The 21,956-nt window shown below is 37.8% G+C and overlaps 1 long non-coding RNA gene across 10 annotated transcripts in view; it reads left to right on the top strand.

Annotated features, from left to right (window-relative positions):
* LOC110400788 overlaps positions 1-21,956 on the top strand; it is a 264,387-nt gene that overhangs the window by 144,162 nt on the left and 98,269 nt on the right. For 7 of the 10 annotated variants that reach the window (XR_002440077.1, XR_002440071.1, XR_002440067.1 and 4 more), the window contains 3 exons: positions 2,349-2,453; positions 3,316-4,769; positions 18,895-19,039. This is a non-coding gene — a long non-coding RNA (uncharacterized LOC110400788). The remainder of the gene's footprint in view (positions 1-2,348; positions 2,454-3,315; positions 4,770-18,894; positions 19,040-21,956) is intronic. The other 3 variants (XR_002440069.1, XR_002440068.1, XR_002440074.1) reach the window with 3 other exon arrangements.

Below are 21,956 nucleotides of genomic sequence, written 5' to 3'. Positions count from 1 at the left end.
ATGGTGTTGTTTTGTGCTTCTCATCTCTGAAACATAACGTTAGAGAAAATTCATTCTCTTCTGCTCTCTGGTAGTCTTCCATCTGCTATTGTAGTTGTTTGTGCAACTGGAAACAGAAGCTTATCAAAAACCTCTGCTTTAGAAGAACATATTTTTTAGCTCCCCTGTCAACATTAGCTTATGCAGAGGAAGCTGTTGAAGCACGTATGTTGCAATGCAGTGTGGAGCAGGTTTCAACGGTATGTGCAAAACTGGATTATTAATATCTTCGCATCTGTGTAAGCTAGTTGCTAGAACTTTCCAAGATATTTTCATAGGTTATTGTCTGCTTTATTATGAACATATTCCTACAGGCTGCTGTGGAGTACAGGATATATCTGTTCTGTTCATACACCAGAATGCACTTTCCTTTTATCGTGAAGGTAAATTAATTCATTTGTAAACATTCTTGCCTTAAAGGCAGACAATAACATACAGAAATCTAATTGTGATATTGAAGAAATTTATAGCTGTGTTCTGGACATTTCTAACTTCAGCACGTCTAAGATCCCAGACTGTCTGAAGATGTGGAAAAATGTCTTAAAAAAGGATATATCAGGCTGGATAATCTCCAAACTGTGTAACTCAAAATATACAGAAGACACATGCCTGAGATAAGCAGTGTGGAGACACTGCTTTTGTCACTTATGGCATAGACTATGTTCTAACCCACATAAGAGCAAAAACTGCCTTTCTAATTTTGGAGAGTGGGAGTAGTGACAGCGTGGAAAAGATATCTGGAGGTAATATCACAGTTCTGCTGGTGGATTGTGGCATATTAGAGACAAAACCAGGTTTGTACTGGACTTTTCACTCAATACAATCAATCAGTCTGTGGGGGTGGATGGAATGAGTCCATAGGAAGTCTTGACTCCTTTAAAGTGCCATTAATTTCAGAAAGGCAGAATTTCACTACAAAACTCTCAAAGAAACAGAAATTACTTGGAGGAGAAATGACAGCTGTAGAAGAAGCAGTCAATTCTTGTGTTATTTTTTATGTGAAATGTACCTGAGGCTGTTCCTCATCTACTTTTGTATTGTGTCTCAATAGGGCCAAAGGTAGTAATTTCTCTCTTGAGAAATTCTATTTGTCAGAAATGCAAATCCAATTGAACTCTGGAAATGAGCAGTGTTACCATGGCCGTACAGCAGGCACACCATGAATGAGTGAGCGTTTGCTCTTAAGGGCCATAGAACACAGGAAAAACTCTACAAAAGCAGGCTGAGTTGACTGGCAAGCACCCTGAGAAATGGAGTCACAAACAGTTCTTCAGGAACAATTAATGCTTCCAGATACTGACATACGTATGTTCTTTGCTTATCTATCCTGACCTAGATATTTTCCATTCTAAGCGGTTCTAAGTGTTGTCTTTCCTGAATAAGCCATCCTTTATCACTGCAATATGTTTCCTATTACACCTGATTCATGAGAGGGCTAGTTCTTCTGAGTGAAGAAGATAAAGTGAGAAATAAGGTGTATGCCAGGAATCCAGTTCAAGTTTAACTGAGCAAAAAGTGTTTCCATTTGCAAAAAGTAAAAGGGTTGATGATGCATAGCTTTAAGCTTTGGTGGATTGATTCCTGAATGGGTCTTTGAGGACAGCCAACTACAGAAGCTGTAATAGCAAAATACTAGTCTAGTGACTTTGTTTTGTGAAAATTTGATGGCGATGATTTTCTTTCCTATTACTTTGTGTAAACATACCCTGTTTCAGCAAGTGTAAGTGAACTATGTGAATAGTTCCATTGAAAGTAATAAGATTAATCATGCTGGAAGCCAAGCACGTTCTTAAACAATGGCTCCAGAACCTAGCACAACACTGGCTCGGGCTTTCTTTGGGGCTCTTTTGTTTTGCTGTAGCTCCTCCAATGAAAAAAGATATGCATGGTAAATTACAAATGTTGATAGGTCTAGTTTCCCATGAATGTCTTCCATAAGTTCTCAAAATGTCAAAACTTGGCGTGCTTTTCAGAAATTATTACTGGGTACAGACATCTACTCCATTATTTTCTCCATATTTTTAAGTAGATTCTAAGCTTATAGTGATTCTTGTAGATAAGTCATTACTTATTTATAGGTAACAGTAGAATACAGTGTAAAATATATCCACTGTACATATAAGTAAAATGAATTTGTTTCTATCTGTTAACCAGGAAAGTAATTAAAATTTTTACTCAGCCTAAGTTTTATTTTCCATATCTTTTGCCCTAGAATATATGTCAATTTCACCTAAAGTGTTGGTGTTGATAGTTTGTATCCTTTGGTTAGAGGGATCTTCTGATCTTTTCTATCCTTTTTCATATGCTAGGTGTTCATGTTGTTCAGAAGACTGTTTGCTCTACAAAGAAAAGCCTCTTCAAAGAAGCACCACAGAATCACTCACGTTGATGTTAAACGCATTTTGCGGATACAGGTAAGAGAGAAAGTCTTCAGTCATCAGGCTCAGTGGGAACTGACCATAGCAAAAAAGGAAGAAAGTGGGAACACAAGTTGAAGAATGAGCTCAAGCACGTGCTTGTCACTAAGAGCAAGTAGTAATAGACAGTACTGACTGTGAAAAGAAATTAGAGAAAAATCTGAGATAGAGAGATTGACTACAATAACTGTAGAAAAGAGTCTGAGATACTAAACTGGTAATAGAAAGGGAGATCTTTTCTTGACTGTAACGTGAAAAGGAAGGACTAGGGGAAAAAAAGTGGAGGGTAAGGGAAGGGCATAACGTGTTGAAAATGCTACCTCATTTTAAATGGAAAAGATGCCCCTCTTGTTTCTGGCAACTTTTATAACAAGATATATTCTATTTAAAAAAAAGTAAGAGATTATTACAGAGTTTGACTTGCAAACTGAAAACTATTCAAACTAGTGCATAAGCTTTACAATGTATGTGCTTTTTAGATTAAGTGTGGTTTTAGGTTAAAGGAAAGACAACAGCAGTCAGTTTGGAATTTGCATTTTGGTAGCTTCTCCCAAGAGTAACAGACTGTGGTCGGGGCTGAGCAGTCCAGAGGAGACAGACTGAACTCAGGGATCCACTTAATTTTGTGACATTCTTTCAGACAAAATTTTCTGGTTTTTGTGCTTCAGCATTCCTTAATCTCACAGTAAGAGATATACCTAAGGAACTCTCTGCTCGTATTAAGTGTAGTATCTAAGTGGCACACAAATAATGGATGAACAATTACTTATGAGTCAGAAGTAGTTACGATATAGGAGAGAGCAAAGATTTTAATGTCATCATGAGACTATTAAGCAGAAGTTTTATTTGGCGCTTTCAGAGGTCTCCCGGTAGAAGACTAATGTTCCCAACTCAACAAGGTTGTTGATCATCAGTAAGAAGAGCCAGCTGAATATTTAAAGCTTTGGAAAAATATAGTAAAGAGGAAGAGTTCCCAGAGCTCCATCTATTTAATCTATCAAATTAAAGGTAAAAGTGTGGTTGTAGTCATCGTTATATAAGAAATATATATTGTCATAATATATGAGAAATATAATTTTCCTGTGGAGAGCTTCTTTACGTCTATCTGACAAAAATAAATACTAAAAAAGAGTTGTGATGTTTGAAACTGACAGATGGGAATCAGAGGATAAAATATCTTTAATAATTGGACCCACAATTACCAAGGATTGCCATGAATTATGCTTCCCTGGAAATGTCTTAAATCAAGAATAGATATTACTTCATAAGGTCTGAATTGCTGAAATGAGTTCTGCCTTTAACTCATTTTAATACTCCTGCTTTTTCAGTTTTTTCATTCTTGAAGGTAAGTGTTACAGGTTGACTGCAATGTTTTTGGCTATTAAATGCTTTTTTTCCTGTAGGACCTACTAGGATTTTAATAGTCTACCTACAGAAACAAATAGCTAAAACATTCCCTTTTCCTACTTAGGAATCAAAACACATGTGCACACAATTATCTCTATTCATTGAAGGTTATGCTAGATGTTTCACAATTTTAATTTAAAGTGTATTAAACTTTTGCATATTGTTTACAAATTAGGTTCTATAAAACATCCTGAAAATGACAGTGATTGATGTGGAGTAACATACACACAATTAATGCTGACTGAATTGCTAATTACAGGATTGACATCTCATTTGCAGTGAGATGCTGTAGATCTTTTGGAGAAAGAATTGGCAGTGTTGTCATGTAATTTCTCCATTTCCTTAAGCTTGTAGTTTGATGCCCTGTAGTTAAACCTTGACTAAAGATTCAGCCTCACCTTCTAAAAGGTGCAATGTAAGAAAAGCCTTAGGATAAAAAGCAAAATAGTCACCTCTACCCAAGAATTAAATCTCCCCTGATAATTTCTCCTATCAAAGAGATAAATTGTGCCACAGTATTGTTTATTCTTACTTGTTTTACTAGTTTCACCAGCTTTCTTATCCTTTCTGCTTTCTTTCCCTGACCTGCAGGGAAAGTAAACAGCGCTATTACAGAGATGAATTTGGTAGGAATTGCGGGAATCTGGCTTGAAAGGAAAGTGCATTTTATTAAATGAACCTTAGTATCTGGAAAAGGTAAATTTCAGAATCTATGCTGTGGAATGCCCCTTAAAAAGAGAAGTAACATATAACAAATGCTTGAGTTGGCAGAAACAGACTGACCAGTTGTGATCTCACCGTTTGAGAGCATCTGCTGGTCAAGTTAATCCAGTTCTGTTGCCTGGCCACATGGCACGAAGATCAGTCGGGATATTCAACAACCAGAGCAGGATTATTTGTTGCAAGGTGAGTAAGTTTTGAAAAGATTGTAAAAACATGTGCTATGACCTGGCTTGTGATGATTTAGTGGTGTAAGTAGAGAAGCAATCATAAGGAAGCAGGAACACTGAATAGCAGCAGTAACACTGAGAGGGGAACCAGAAGCTGCAGGGTGAAAAATGCGACTGCAAGGAGTGTTCCCAGCACTGCTGAGATGCCACTATTTGTCAACTGGCTTCATGAATAAGAAGGCCAATGGGTACGAACAGGGGGATATATTCCCAGCAGTCTAAGCAGGCTTTTGCCTAAGGCTTTTTCAAGGAAACAGATTCCATTTGTGCAAGGAAAGTGCCTCTTGGCTTGTATGCTTTTTGATATGATTCCACCCTTCATCTGTTAACGAAATTATTTTACAAGAGTGATACATGACCTCTGCTATCTGTTGTCTGCAGAGAGGACCAAAAAGGGACTCAGTCAAAACAAACAGAGTCCAGAAATGTGTAGTAGTCTGACATATGACTTGGGCAGAAGACTTGGTTAGAAGTACAGAGAAGGCTGAATGGATATCCTAAGGCAGAAATATTTATTTTACCTCCAGACAGTGTGCAGACAGGACCTCTGCATTCCTCTAAGCATTCTACATGGCTGCTCTGCCTGCGAGTAAGAAAATTCAAGCACTGCTTTTAATCACAAGACCTACAAAATGAAAGCAGTAGTGATTTTTTTTTCTTTCTTTTTCCTTTTTTTTTTTTTTGAGAAGATTAAGAAGAAGCTGCTTAATACTTTGTATGCCTTATCTGAGATGTTTGGTTTCAGTGAGAACTATAAATGTACACCACCAAACAGAACAGACTTAAGGATATGTCTTGTGGAAGTATGTTCTATCTTTGGCTGCATCCTCAAGTTATTCCGTGCCTTACTGGATGAGAACAGTAGGGGGCAGAAATTTTACCTTGTAAGAAATGATTGAAACCGTGGGTAATGTGATAACAGCTTACCACTCCAATTGCCCCGTTAGATTAAAAAATCCATCTCAAATGGAATCACATTTTATACAGGAAACATCTATTTTGTCAACATTCCATGTCACAGAACCTTTCAGGTTCACTGGTGACAGAATGGAAAACAAAACCCTTGCTATTCAGAAGATATTTCATTATTGTTGCTGGCAGAATCTTAGTAACTCTGAAATTTTTTGAGACAGGAAAGTAACTTAGGGTATTTTTAACATCACAAACTTTGAAATAAGAACAGTGTCTAACAATTGTTATCCTTTACTGGTCTTCCTAATCAGATATAATATGACAGGAATGCTAAGTGCCTTCAGTTTAGCAAATGGACTTTTAATTCCTTCATCAAAAGTGTCAGCTTTACTCATTCTGACAGCTAAAATGTGAAAATAGCTAGTAGTTCATATACCCATATCATTAAAAAATGTCTGTCTTACCCAAATAGCCAGAATTGCCAGAAGAGAAATGTGCCTTGCATGCATCAGTTCTTTTACTATCTTTATTAATAGCATAAGAAATGGAAACACCATGTGTTCAATGAATTTTTCAGATCAAAATATACTTGCATAGTCAGTCACCCAAGTGAGGGATTCAAGAATCACAGTAGAAGAAAAACAACAGAAAGAGGCTGCAAAGTGTTTTTGAGTAATTTTACACTTTTTCAACTTTGTGTCTGGTCTTTCCCCAAGTGAAGTCCCATGGCATACCAAGCCTTTTTTCCTTGGCTTTGAGATCAGAGACAGGAAGGTCAAGTACTTATCTTTACTGAGTAAAGTAACGGATGTTTTTAATATGACTGACATGTTCTAACTTAAGTAGTGCATAGAGGCTCTACTTTCCATACATAAATGCTTCTCAACATACAAAAGCCATCCAGGCCTGTCAGAAAATCACTGCTTTTCTAGTTCATGCTTTCACAGCTATAGGATGTCTTCCTTTTAATCCCTGTATGGGATAAAAATGTTATGGCAGATTAGCTAACATGACATGCCTAGTAATTACTAGAAACTAGGTCTGTTGTGGGCAATATTTAAGCTAAGCATGGTGTGGGTTTATGACAATGAAAGCACCCAGTGGGGGTTGGCCTGCTGCAAGGATATTTTCTGTAAGACTAACAGTGATGGATGAAGGTGGAAGACATTCTGTTTTAAGAAGTAAAACTGATTGCTTGACTTGAAAAGGAACATCTTTCAATTCCATGGAAATGAAATATTTTTTCTGCTGGGGCCAGCAAACATAAGTTGGATAAGGTTTTCCCGATAGGGGCAGTTTATTTAGGTGATACAAGGGATACAACATAACAGTTAGTAATACTAAGAAAAAAATCGAACAACTTCACATGGAATAAATAGGGGGTTTGCAAATAATGCATGTGTGAGTGATTGTTCTTCATGCAGTTTTTTCCAAAATACTTATACGCACTATACGTACGCATTGTATTAATATAGGAATTATGCATATGAGCCTAATGTTCCTAAAAGTTCTGTGAATATATCAAGATTTTAACAGAAATTAGTGAGAGCTAACTAAAATGTAAATAAATTAAATGAAGCTAAATGTGACTTGGTGTTTAAAAGATGAGGTAAAACAGTGAAGCAAGAGAACATGTTTTCTGCTACATAGCTGATATTTGTGGCAAATGGAGGAGACAAGTGGTTTTTAGCTGAAGCTGTGTTTGTGAGTTTATGTCTGTATGCAGGCACAAACCCCACATTTTTATTCAGTCTACCTTCATAATAAACCACTGCCGCTGAGTAGTGGTAATCAGTGGGCTTGATTAGAAATTTAGGCTGGTAACTCGAGATAACTTGGCGATCTTTTTGTACTCTAATACCTGCAAATGTGTGGTATAGTAAATATACACCACGTATACGCATTATATACACTGTATACTATTTTCATAGACCAATAAGTAAAGATAGTACCCCAACAATATGTAAACTGAAATCATAAGAAGTAATTCATCTCCGTCTTAATCCTGGCTCACTTGTTTGAGGAAGCAGGAATCCTAAATCATCCGGTTTAACTGGCAATATACTGGTATTAGTGCTGAAAGGTTTGCAGCTCTACCCTGTCTCTAAGTTGCCTCACAGTCATTTATCTGGTGTAGTTAGAAGATCTCAGTTGTAACTGTATACCCAATTTCTGGCAATGTACAGTTCTGGATGCAGAATGATAAAAGGCAATGAGACCAGTTTGTGCATGCATTTCACAGAATTTATCATACATACACTCACAGATAAACAGCGTATGCACAGTAAATCTGTGTATGGGGGAATCAGGATGTGGTATAACTTAGCTTTGTTTGACATTGTAATGAATCATAAAAGTGCTTTAAATACTCACCATTCTTTACATATTTATTAAAAATTATCGCCTGTGTGGATCAAACTCTTTTGCTCTTTCAAATATAATGCTTAATTGTGAAGAAAGACTATAGCCTAGGTCATTAAGTGCTAAACTGTACCTGTTCATGTCCAATGAGGGATCAATATTTTACAGAAAGAAAAAGGAAAAAATAACAAATGATATCTAGAATGATTAAATTGCTGTAATTAAAAGTTATTTTTTAAATAACAATGTTGAAATATCATAAAATTATAGAATTACTTCAGTTATTTTATATTGATGTAATGGTTATATAAAACTTTAAAAAAATATATTCCTGATTAGGCTGAAAAAAAGGGAAAAGGGTATTTCTTATAGCAGGTTTTCTTGGCTACATACTTTCTCTCAGAGAATGTATAGAATTATCCAAACCTTAAAAGTTACAGGAGAAGAAAATTACAAAGAGGGCTGCTGTTTACCATCACGAGAACATTGTTCTGTAAGAACAGGAGTAGGGGCCAGTATGATGTAGAAGTGATAGGGAAACTGCTTCTATGATATGGGGGTAAATAAAGCACTGGCATCCAGCTCCAAACTTTGGTAAGTAAATCAAATTTCCTTCATATGACAAAGATGGAGTGTTAAGATGTATATGCCAATGAAAAATGAACACTTGGGTGAACAGATCTATTCCTGTAAAGAATTTCATTATACAGACTGTGTACTAGAAGAAAAATGAGAGACAGCACACTTCATCAACTGGTATTAAAATACGTATTCATCTAGCTGAGAGTTTGAGATATGGGTTTTTTTTTAATAGTTCTTTCAGTATTTTATCATGTTACCATTGGCTACTTTCATTTGCCTAACAGGTTTATTCTTTCTCTGGTTCTCTTTTAACAGCTTTTCATTAAATAGCTTTCATCTGGAATAACTGGGGTAGAGGGAAGTTTTTAGCAATTCTTACACTGTAAACCATGAGTGAGTGTCCAGCCTATTTGCTTTCCTGGGTCGCACTGGGTGAGGAGGAATTGTCTAGGGCTGCATCTATGAAGGTTGCTCTGAAAGTAATGTCTCCTAATTATTTCCATGGAAAGCACAACAGCTACAAAGAGCACAATAACACTATTTAATAGAGCAAATTCTCAGCCACAAAACACTCTTTTTCAGCGTACCCACCACCATTAGCTGTGTATTTTCACCAGTGGTGAACAAGAGCCTGCATGCTGTGCTCATAAAAATCTGCACCAGCGAAGGTGACTCACTGTTGCTGCTGCCACTGCTGAAATGCACCACCCACCACCTCACTGTGCTCACATCCACTGTTCAGCCTCCATAAATGTTCAGCAAGGATAGATGAATGTCAGTGGGTGCAATGTTTTCCACATGGAGGAATTCAATGGCACACCTTTGCTTCATACGCTCTTCCAGGTCAGGCGCCATTTTGTCAGACTGCCCCTCTGCTGCCGTCTGTTGCACAGCAACAAAAAGTAACGGGATATTGGCGGGAAGATTCAGCACCTACTGCCGTACCACCAACATCCATCTCTATGTTATGGGCTAACATAATAAAATAGGAGGCATTATTTTCTGGAGCAGCCCTCATAAAATATGTACTATAGTCAATGTATGTAAGTAATAAAACTTATTTTAATTTTAAATGCTTTTTATTAAAAAGATAAAAAAGAGAGCAACAGAAACATAAAAGCAGTGAGAGATGTGACCTTGTTTTTGTGATAGTAACGCATCAGTCTGGTTGGATGGCAGCAGCTGCAATTTGTAGTGAGCTCTCAAGGTGTTTGTTAGATAGTTCTGTTGAAACGTTACTTTTCCTGCGCTTCATCCTTGAAAACTGCTGTTCACAAATGCATGCGCTGCCAAAAAGCAATGACACGAGTAAGATGTGACTGTGAGGTGAGGAGTATTTCTCTCTGGTAAGAGAGGACTTATGAAATTCTAGTGAAAAGACACAGAATTCAGACTGCAACTCTATGCATTCCATTTGACAATTCCCAAACCTATTCTCAAAATTCCTCTATCAAAGCAGAAAGCACGGCTGCATATTTTTCACTGCTCACAGGGCTATGTGTAGTCAATGTACCCAAATCCATCCGCTAATTTGCCGTCACGTGAGTCAGCACGGCACTGCGCTCACCCCACGCCCTGCTTGCAGCCCAGGTGGGGCTGATGGCGCGCGGCGGTCGGTTGGTGCTGAGTGACCGTTGGGCGCGCGGGGCAGAGCCGCCGCCATGATGGACAGGCAGCAGGGGACGCGCTGCGCTGAGGGCCATGCTGTGCCGCGGGTTGGACGTGCCTGCTGTGGTACTTCTTTACAGATGCTCGGTAAAATGCAAGGCGATCTTTAAGAAACAAAAACTGTTTCTTGTTTATAAACAGAAGACCGGTAACACTTGGAAGTTGAGAAACTAATTCTGAAGATAGAAAATAAATATTTCTCTTTTTTCTTTCCTGAAGTGCTAGTTCAGATATAAAGCAAAATTGCTGCGGGGGCAGAAAAAAATACTGGCTGCATGTAAAAGCAAATACCTTTGCAACTCTGTAAATGGATTTTTGAGAAATGGAGAAAAAGAACTTACTTTATGTAATAATTCTCAGTTTGATGCCTAGCCAGACCATTTAACTTTTTTTTTTTTTTTTTTTTTTTTTTTTTTTTTAAGAGGCATGATTAAAGTAATAGCTAGAAAAGACTGAAAAGTAGAATTTTTCCTAAGGGAAATACTATTACAACATTATTTTCAACCTGAAGTAAGCAAAATTTCAAGTATCAAAACTTTTTGCTAAACAAAACGTTCAGAGAGATCTCAAATTGAAAGTATTGGAATAACCTCCTCCAAACTGAAATGTCTTAATTAATCTCTAAATCGATGTCTACGTATTTCTGGGCATGAGCTTCTATTTTGGGCACAAAATCTGACTGCTGAAGACATATTGCTCTCTGAGCCACGCTAGGATGCCAGCATGCCCCCAGTGCTGTATGCCCACAGGCTGGCAGGCCAGAGAGGTTCCCTGGGACACAGCCCTGAGATGAGGTCTGCGCCAGCGTGCCCATTCACTGTTGCATCTGAAGGAGAGTATGCACGCAAGCCCACAGGGTAGACAGGTGGTGCACAGCAAGCTGTAGTGGGAAGAAACAGTTCCTGAGGTCAGGAGGTGTTTTGGCCAACTCACACCAGGCTGCTGAAAGACCTCCAGCAGGCAGGAGATAATGACTCTGAATCCAAGTATCCCCACAGTAGAGGCAAATAAAAATGTCCTTTCTCAGCAAAACACAAATTTTGCTTGATAGTGACATTTTTTTCCTGTTACAATAGAGTTAATTGTCTTGGCAAATAAGACTTCCCTGTTGTTATTTGGAATAAAGCCATTCACTTCACAAGGTGATTACTGACATCAAGCAAAACCAGGGATGACTGCTTAAAGTCTTATCATCTATCACTGGCAGCATCACTGACTTTATAAAGAAAAGTTTGGTAAGTGGTCATTATTAGGATATAAATGTTACTGAGGAACATTTTTTCCTTTGTCATGGTTTATTGGCATTTAGACTAGTGGGTAGGGTTGTAAGCTGTGGTTGGATGTGGGATGCACACAGCAGCAAAGCCTCCAGCAAAGGATCTCCTGCCAGTGTGGATCCTGCTGATCTGGGTGGAAGATTTGCCACCTGCAGGGCTGCCCCAGATGAGGGCTGAGAGCAAGACAGGGAGTGGGTTCAGGCAGCAGGCATGCTGCCTAAGCCAGTATGTCACGCAGAATTCTGTGTTAAGTGTCCAGAAATGGTCAGTTTGGAAAATGTGTGGTTTTACATCTGCATTAGGGTGGGATACAGGTGTCTGAGGCATGCCTTGAGGTGCTGTGGGTCTGTGCAATCGCTTGTGCGTAGTGTGGGTCTGCAAGATTTTCTGTTAAAAAAATCTTTGCATTAAAAAGTTAAAAATAATAATAAAATAAAAGTTGCTGCGTATTTTATTGGAGGATTGTCCCTGGAGATGTCTGTGATACAAGGGAGGGGCATTTTTATTTTTTCACAAAGAACCGTGGCAGCAACTAATTTTCCTGTAACCATTATAATATTGTCCCCTAGAGTTACTGAAAATGCAGTTTTTATTCTGGAAGAAATATTTAACCTGAAATTTAAGATGGAGTTTGAATGTATTCTTATTCATGGGGGATTTTCAGTTCTATCTACAGCATTAAAGCAGAGTGAAGATAGCAGCAACATATTTTGGTATAGCTGTGCAGGGAAACAGGCTCCCTGTAGGCAAAGGTCTTCCTCTGTAACAGTGGGGATTATATGGACGATGGGAAAAAGATTGGTGCTGAAAATAAGAGGTAATGGGGAGTTGGGCTTTTATGTCTTCTACGGAGAGATATGTGCATTTTGTAGCATTTCATGTTGCATTGATTGCTTCTGTAGTCCATTTGTTTTCCTGAGGGTGCAAAGTGTTCAGTTGTTACCATCTATCTGGTTAACAAGTTACTTCCCATGGTTCTGCTGAATAAAGGAAGCTGTAAGGTTCATAGATGCAGCCTTTTCAATTCACTGCTTACTGTAATGTAAACAAGCCAGTATTTATCTATTACTTTATTTTCCCAAGCATTTAAACGGAGAGTGTGTTAGTTCTGTCCTATTTTGTCGGCATATCAGAGTGGGAGAAGTGACCTCTTGCAGAGAGGTGAAGGCCTTGTCTCCCGTTGGATAGGCAGCACGGCTTTGGGAACGAGGCAGAAGGACATCACAGTGAGGCATCCTGATTGCACTCTGAACTGCTGGCTTTGCTCTGGTTCTAGCTTGCAAGCCTAAAGCAATGCACAGTGCTGTAGATTTTGTGCAAAGACACAAGTGAAGGTGCAGCTTCTCCTTGAACTCAGCAGGATTTTTCACATGAATTGTGCAGAAGGACCTCAGAGCTAGCATGAGCCTTGCTTTATTTTCTCAGGATTAGTTACTCAGTGATAACACTAATTTTGGAGGAAGATAAAAGTCCCCATAATTAGTTAATTAATAAAAAGCAACAGATACTTTATACAGACTAATTTTGCAGCCTTTGGGTTGGCTTTTCTTCAGCGGGCCTCAAATAGAACATTTTGATGCAGTCACATAGAATCATAGAATTGCTTGGGTTGGAAAAGGCCTTCAAGATCATCAAGTCCAACAGCAACCTAACCATACTACCCTAACTCTAACAACCCGCTGCTAAATCCCTGCACAAAGTGACTGTAATTTCTAATTCTTAAGTTACCGTAAGGTTTATTTTGACAAATGACTTCTTACTACTGAAAGGAAAGCTTGATTTATTTGTGTGTTCATATTTGGCCCTTAATGTCTGTGTCAATCTATATGTGCAGATCAATGTGTCTCCATACAAGCTTAAATACATATACCTTGAAGCAATTAGTCCCAAGGGATCATTTCAAATATCACCTTCTTACGGTGCTGTGAAATTTGTTCCAAAATGTTTGTTCTCTTCCCTTATGAAAAATTTAGCTGCAGAAATATGTGAAGGGATATATGCAGTGTTTACACATTTGGCTAGTACAGTGCATGCAAAGAAGGTACATTGTTTTTTACCACTAATTGGTTGCTTGTGTGGCTCTTTCCTTAGAGGAGAAGCAGAGGGTCATTACGACAATACGTTCATGCATGCAGAGTTACAGATACTTTTGAGAGGACAGTTGTTTTAATTAGGAGTTCAGGCTTCCAAGATACACAGCAAGCTATTAGGACAGGAGCCAGGTGTCATGAGTAGAGTACAGATTTTTAGTGTGCTAGTATTCTCTGGTAGCTACTGAAGCTGGTGCTTGGCTTCACCTCTTGATTAATATAAGGTTTTCTACCACACAACAGGCTTTGTATGGTGGGACAGCAGCATGTCTATGAATAACTAACTGATGAGCTATACGTTCACCTCTTTGCTTGTGATAAATTTTACAGGTGACCATAGCCTTACTGAATCATATAATCGATACCATGCTGAATCTAAATCACTCAGTTAACTTATTTCACTTTCATTCTGGTTCTTCTTGGTTTACTCCTTACTGTACTGAATACTTTGAAGAAAATGAATGTTTTTTGTGTTATCTGACTGGGAACTGAAATTTTATGTCTTAAAAGTCTGTTCCATGATTCCCCAAGGCAATGAGCCATTTTAGTTCTGGGTAATCTCTTTAATACCGTGTTGTTGTTTTCTTTCTATATCGTCGTGCAGCATTTTGTGCAGATCCTCTTCAAACGTTGTTTTCTTCATTTGATTGATTTAATAAAAATGTTTCTGACTGACAGTGACTGTACGTATTTCAGAGCAAATAACTCATGTCTGTGCTACTTGGTTTTTATCTCAGCAGTGCAGGAAGAAAAAAATTAATAAAAAGAAAGATGTGGTTTCATGTTAGTCACCTGTTGCTTCGCTTATCGCCTACTACAGTCACCCACCAGTCTAAGGATCAGCTAGTGAATTCTACACATTCTTTAAGCTTTTTTAAATATGGGAAGCATTTATTTCCACAAAAAGTATTGCTCTTTTGCAAAGTGGGTTTACTGGTGTTTCATTTTCACAAACTGTTACTTTGTGACCGTGATTCTGTGACTGTTTTTGGGAGGTATGATAAGCAGGGACAGTCTAGACGATGATGATAATTAAGCAGTCAAAATTGAACTATTTGTTCTGACTCTTCTCTCGTTTGTTAATTTATTTCTATTTTTACTGTGAAGGAGGCAGAAGCTGAAGGGAGCTTGTGCTAGTGCACCAGACACATGATTCTTCCCTTCAGAAAGGAACTTGACAGGTGATGCTGTGCAGACTCGTCTCTGCAGTATGTCTCAGATCTTGGTAGGAGAGATAGGGCAGAATTGGTACCAATGTTATTCAGTACAAACAAACTGCTCACGCATCTTGATGTTATCAGAGCCCACAGTGCTCTGCAGCAGTATACTTATTCTGCTTGTAGAAAGAAATGCTGTATTGTATAAAGCTCATTTTATACAAGTAACTATAAATGTGGACTTTAGTGAGCAGCCTGTTGGTGAAACACCCATTTCCTGACTGGAGAAGTCGCACCAGTCCCAATTTGTAGCCGTAGACTGATGTCTTCACAGAAGAGCTGCCCCTAGCACTTCCGTGGCAGCTTTTGTTTAGTATTTCTCAGCTAAATGCTTAATGTGAGAATCTCAATTAGCTTGCTGCTGATGCACGTCTTATTTATGCGTCAAAAATATGAAGTTAGTCTTCTGGGAATTACAGCTGACTCCTTTAGCTGAGGAAAAGAGTTACACTGCCCTGCACCCTTGCATTATGTATTGGTTGCCTCAGGTAGGTTATGCTGTATCGCTGCCTTACTATAACGGCTTTTAACACTTCAAAAAAATCTTTTGGTTCATTATTCAGAAAAACAAAATGAAATATCTTCCTCTTTAGCAAAAGAAGCCTACACAGATATAGAACATGACACATACCTTTTGTAGAGTTGTGATATGAATGCTCTGAATGGCTTAACGTGCATATTGTTGGGCAGGTACTAGTTTTACTGCTCGTGTCATCCATTACATTAAACTGAGAATCATGTTTTACTTTTTTATGGCAAACCTTTTATGAGCTTATATAATATGTTTCTAATCAGCAGTGCTTCGGATGATACTCCAGCTCAGTGGTAAGAGCTTGCTTTGGCTCTAACAACGTTTTCCCAAAGCATGTATTAATGCATCCACTTACTCAAAGTCACTGTCACACTAAGAAGCATAATTACAGACTGCATGGAGACTCTTGATAAGAAAATGGGAAAAAAGATATCAGTAAGATCAAAGAAGCACCTGAAGTTAATTATAAATTAGAACTGAAGTGTAGCCATCAGAACACTTTAATTATTACTGGAGAGTTTAAAAAATCCCGCAAGAACTTGCACGTTGGTTAGTTTTACACCAATGTTCTTTCATTGTATTCATTTATACCTATGGTAACTGAAAGGTGAATTTTTTCCAAGCTGAAAAAAGGGAGCAGAGATACCATGTGTCAAAATTTTTTTTCTTTTTGTAAGGTTATACACTTCAGATATTTTTCATATATTTAGTGCTTCCATATTCCTACAAGTGTGGTTAGAGAAACCTCATTAAAAAAAGCGTGTATGATTGATGTATAAAACTGAATTGTACTGTTAAACTTATCTGCTACTAGTGTGATGTGGTTTTTTTTCCATGCTGAGATCAAGAATGTACATAAACTCTTATCAAGTTATTATCAAATAGATCAAGATTAGGCATGTGCTGCCTGTTCACACAATATCTTCTCTAATTTAATTTGGATGTCTTACAGATTAATTAGGATTGATGGTAATGGGGGCTGTAAGGGAACTGTTAGGTCACAGCTTGAGCTGGTTTTTGAGCACCTGGTGAAGGGGTGTGGCTGACCCAGGGAGCACAGTCAGATTGTGTGCACCTGTGCTCCTCATGTGACCAGAAGGGGTGAACACAGAGTGGAGCCCACCCGGGCTCATATAAGGGCTAGCCATTGGTGGGAGGGCTTCTCCTGGACTTAGGCTGCTTTCTGAGAAAGAGTGCTACATCACCAGAGATCTCCTTCACCAGTTGGGTGAGGTTGACTCTTCTTTCTGTGTATAACTAGTGGCCTGCCTGTGAATGCTTTGCCAGGTGTTACTAGGAACCTGTCAGAAGCAATTTCGCTTCTTCCTAAGCGGAGCAGGGGCAAAAGCTGTTACTTAGTGTTATTTTCCTCTTTTATTTTTTTAAGTAAAAGAAATGAATTCTTTTTCCATAAAAGACACCGTTATGCACAAAGACCCAGCAGAAAGTTGAATAAATCCAAGAATTCTAGTTTAAGCTTGTCAAGAAATGTAGGTGTTTACTTGAAAACTTTTTCTCCCCTACTGATTCCAAACCTTTTGGATTCTTTCAGTTTAAGTGTGTTTTTATGCTTATGCTAAGTTAATCACACAAAGGGAGTAATGCAGTGAATGAATTAAGCATATTTTGTTGCTTCTGAATCTGTCAGCAGCTTGTAATTAGGGCCAGCTGAAAAAGAAATCAAAAGATCATTTAGCCTGTTCTCCACCCCAAATTATCCAGTGTCACAGATTTCAGAATAACTATAGTATATTTTCATTGCTGTGTTTTGTTTTAAATCTTACACATTAATTTCTACACATGAAATCAATGTGAGATTTCTTGTGAGAAACAAGGGTGAATAATAAATGAATGTGTAAAATACATCTGGAATTAGAACTTTGTTTTGATGAAGGTATATCAATTTTGTCAAAACTGACTTGTCATTTACCTTACAAATTGCCTGATGTAGAAAAGCTCAGAACCGATTACTTAATACAACTGGATTAGCATCATTCCCTACAGGAGCTGATCATCTTGTCTGAGAGGACCTATACTAGATGTCCTGAGGTTCTGTGGAAAATAGAACAGTATGTCTTTAGCATTTTTACCCCTGCCATTATAAAATTTTTCCCAAAGTTCAAAATCAGTCGTTCATGTAGAAATCATATCTTGTTGCTTTTTCTCATATGTATGACACAGTTGGAAAACAGTTTCTTTTGGCAATAATTTCTTATATTTTTGAAGATATTCTCTAAGTCTGTTCTCTGTAGGCTAAATGATGCTATTTCTTTCAGGTTTTTTTTTTTCCACAGAATGTGATCTGTAGATGTCCATGCTTCTTGCCATGTTCTGTTTTATCCCAGATGAGTCTTTGTTATTGCTTTTAAGGAGCAAATTTTGGTCTTAAATGACTGCAAAATGGCAGAAATTCTACTTAGTGAAAACTTGCACACTTTACTATCTCACAATAATTCCTGCTTCTTTTTGGTTGGGTAAAGTTGGGTAAAGAAAAATTGTAAGTCACTTAACAAATTTTGATGTGAAAGGGTGTAATGCTGTAATGTGATGGAAAGCACAGCAATGATAACAGAGTAGCAAAGTCCTAGGCTGCAGCAAGTGAGGACATGTTCAAATGCAGCAGTTGTGGACACAGAAACAAAGGAAAGAATCTGCTTACTCTTGGAAGGCCTGCAGACAGATACCCTAAGCGAGGTCTGCTGGTCTCTCAGTTACATTGCATGCACCTGAGCTCCCCTGGGTTGGCCCTGCCTTCCCACCAGGTGCTCAATCACTGGTTCAAGCTGTGACATAGCATTTCCACTGCAAAGGTGAAATAAATGCTGAAGTTGCAAGTCTGTGGCAAAACTGAGGGTCACCTTCCTTATTTACTCTCAAATCTAGTTGTATAATGAGCTATTAGGCTATTATGGTGATAGTATAGGATCACTATAAAGAAATGTCGAGTATTTATTGGATTACGAACGCACCAATTTGTACACATGCATATATAAAAGAATTATTTTGAAACAAAGTTTTTCAAAATTGAAAAAAAAAAAGACACTTTTGGTGGGATCCTAACAATTAATTAACTAGCATTGAGTCTGTTTGCTTCCAATATCAGCAAATGCTAGATTTTTCTGATATATTTAAATGTAATAATAAGAGGAAATAAATAGTCAAGGAAATCTATGGCGCCTCTGCTTAGGGAGTATTTCCAAGATTCTGGTAAATGTTATTTGCTGCTTCTTCAGAGACTTATCTTTTTAGTTGGTATTATACCATGGCTGAAGCAGACAATTCATTTTCTAATGGATGTGGTTGTTTTTGCTTTTAATACTTGGGACATTGCTCATTGAGTATGCAAAACCAGTCTGTTTTCATACACAGAAGCAGCAGAAGTCAATCAAGAGCATGATTATTTTTGAATAATCTTTTGACCTTTTTGTTATCTTTTTATCAGCCCTGTGTTACCCAAATGCAGTAAAGCTTGTTTACTAGCATGGAAAGTTCAGCTGTGGAAGCTCTACAATGTCACCCAGACAAAAGGGAGAAGCTTGGCCAGTGTGACAGCAGGATGCAATTTACTTTTGGAGTGTCTACAAGAGGTTTGTAAATTTCAATATAAGCAGTGCTTTTAAAATAATCTACTGAACAGTGTTCCTACATATTATTGGCAGAAAGATACTTCAAATGCATGTGCTCAGGGTACAACCTGAAGCACAGCATGTTTTGGGAGATGATTAGGTAGTCTAACGTATGCTCTTTTCTAGGGTTATACACAGAATCATAGAATCATTAAGATTAGAAAAGACTTCTAAGGTTATCTAGTCCAACTGTCCACCTATCACCAATGTTGCCCACTAAACCATGTCCCTACACACCACATCAACTCATTTATTGAACACCTCCAGGGACAGTGACTCCACCACCTCCCTGGGCAGCCTGTTCCAGTGTCTCACTACTCTTTCTGAAACTAAATTGTTCCTAATATCCAATCTGAACTTCCTCTGATGCAACTTGAAGCTGTTCCCTCTCATCCTACCAAATAATTGGTACTTAACACTGTTGCTTAAATTTCTGATCTTATATTTACCACCCCATAGAGTGGTGTACGATATCATTGTTACACCATAATATTTATAGAAACCAATTGATCTCAAACCTGGAACCATCAAACCTGATGGATCTGTACTGCAATAATAACTGAGCAATGTGTATAATATTCTAATAGCTGAGCTCAGGTTTTGTGTGATCAATATTGCTAATAGTGTTTAGAATTTTAATGATAATCTTATTCACATTTCAGTTCAGTGGGATTTTTTTTTATGTATCAGAAAGAATTTGCATTCTAATAAGTCTTTAACCTTAGAATTCCAGAATTTAAATACAAAACATTTCTAAGTAATGTAGAATATTTAGTTATCCTTATATTAGGTAGATACACATTTAAGTCCTAGTTATTAGCTTTAGCAGTAAAATACTATTCTTCATGTGTCCTGTGAAAAGCATTTTGTGAAACATCTGAAAATACATACAGATCCTTAATGATAGGCATCCAGTCTGAACTTAAGTTGCCAAATGCCATACATCCACAATGTTTGCTCTCAGAATGAGCTACTGAACTGTCTTCTGGTAATTCAAAGCATCCCTTGTAATTAGACAGCTCAATTTAGTTCTCCTTTTGTTGTACTATACATGTGCTGAAAGCTGATGAGCAACAGTCAGTAGTATTTTCTTTAGTGTAAATGCTTTTAAGATAATTGCTCTTGAATCTTAAAAGATTTGGAGTGTTTTTGTTGTTGTTTTTTTTTTTCCTTTTGAAAGCACAGTCTGCTATAGCGTGGGGGTTTAAAAGAAACAAACTGGTGTTTGTATATTATGTTGTTCTGGTAGGTGGGTTTGATATCATTCAAGGCATGGTCAGGATGCAATAAGCTCTTCTCAGAAACAGTGGACTTGAATGAATCATGAAGTCAAAAGCATTCTTTCAAACTGGTCAACTTTTCTTTCACATTTATTATGGAAAGCAAGCAAGAGTTACGAATTAAAATGAGTTGTGTGTGGCTACCTAGCAAGTATTCAGTAAAGCTGAAAAAAGAATCACAGTCTCTTGGCTCCTTGACTGTTCTGTGAGATCCTTGACAAGACTGTTTCAAATGGGATTCATCAAACAGTTAAGTGTTATCAACCAAGTTTATAAGTAGGCAGTTGTACAAATGGTACATATTAAACTGCAGCTTCTTGCCAGCTGGACTCCACTGTGGACTCTTTGGTATTCAGTATCTGATTCAGAAAACTTCTGACCAGTTTAATGCCAATTCAAGAGACTCCTTCCCTTCTGCTGCTTCTTCCCCTTTATTTCTCTGGCATGCTGCTGTGGCAGACCTTGGTTAACTGGACACAAAACATGATGTCACCATGATGACTGACTTTGCACCACTTAAGTGAAGGGTGATATGCATGTTGTCCTCTCTTTTGAAATGATGCCAATATCAAGCACTTGAACAGGCTTCCCAGGGAGGTGGTTGAGTCACCATCCTGGAGGTGTGCAAGAGAGGTTTAGATGTTGTACTGAGGGATGCGGTTTAGTGGGGAAATATTGGTGGTAGGTGAATGGTTGGAATAGATGATCTTGGAGGTTCTGTGACGGACTATATTGTACCACTCCTAGGGTCTGTGGCTACCGGCAAACGCTGTTGCTTCTTCTGGTGCTGAAAGCACAACCAAGCCCTTTGTCAGTATGTACATGCTGTTGTTTGAGAGTGCTGAACTTCCCTTTGTAGCAGATAATTGCACTGTTCCTGTATATGGTTTCTTGCTCAGACCTCAGAAAGTTTATGTCATACTGAGAGGGGTCACAACCTGAAGCCCTTTCATTAAGCCTAAAATTAGTTCTACCTATCTTATCTTCTGTTAATACTGTAGTCTCAGTTCTTATTAAACGTCACGTGCAGAAAGTTCAAAATTTATCTGTGGTCAGGTAAATTTCTTGACTGCTGCGCTCCACTGATCAAAGGAATTTCCTTGGTAATAAAATAGGTTATGGATTAAACTGAAAAACCTCACAAGGATTCAAATGATAGAATTCCTTTATCTGTGGTAGATCTTCTGTAATATATAGATTAAACTGCAAAGGACGGAGAATTAGAAGGATGATTACTTCGGCACATCTTGAGTTAACATGGAAAGAAAGATAGAGACTGACTAGTGAGAAGACCACTACATTCATTTTTGCATTGGACCCAAAAAGGCAAAAGTCACCTAAGGATGGGAAAGTTTTATGAAATAGAACAATTTATAGAAGATTCTATTTTTGACCTTTATAACATTAACACTAAGAATGCTCTCTGACTTACTTGTTCTCCAGTATTTTATTGTGAATATTAAGTGGGGGGAAAAAAGTACAGCTATACAAGATATAAACAAAAGAGAATGTTTATTTTAATTAATATTTTTAAATGAGTTATTTAACAAGTATGATTCAGAGCATTTTGCCTGAACTGTAGATCACCTATGCTTATG

Source organism: Numida meleagris, chromosome 6 (genome assembly GCF_002078875.1).
Source record: "Numida meleagris isolate 19003 breed g44 Domestic line chromosome 6, NumMel1.0, whole genome shotgun sequence".
NCBI lineage: Eukaryota > Metazoa > Chordata > Aves > Galliformes > Numididae > Numida > Numida meleagris.
Note: the sequence above shows the minus strand (reverse complement) of the source record. Positions and strands in the feature narration are given on the sequence as shown.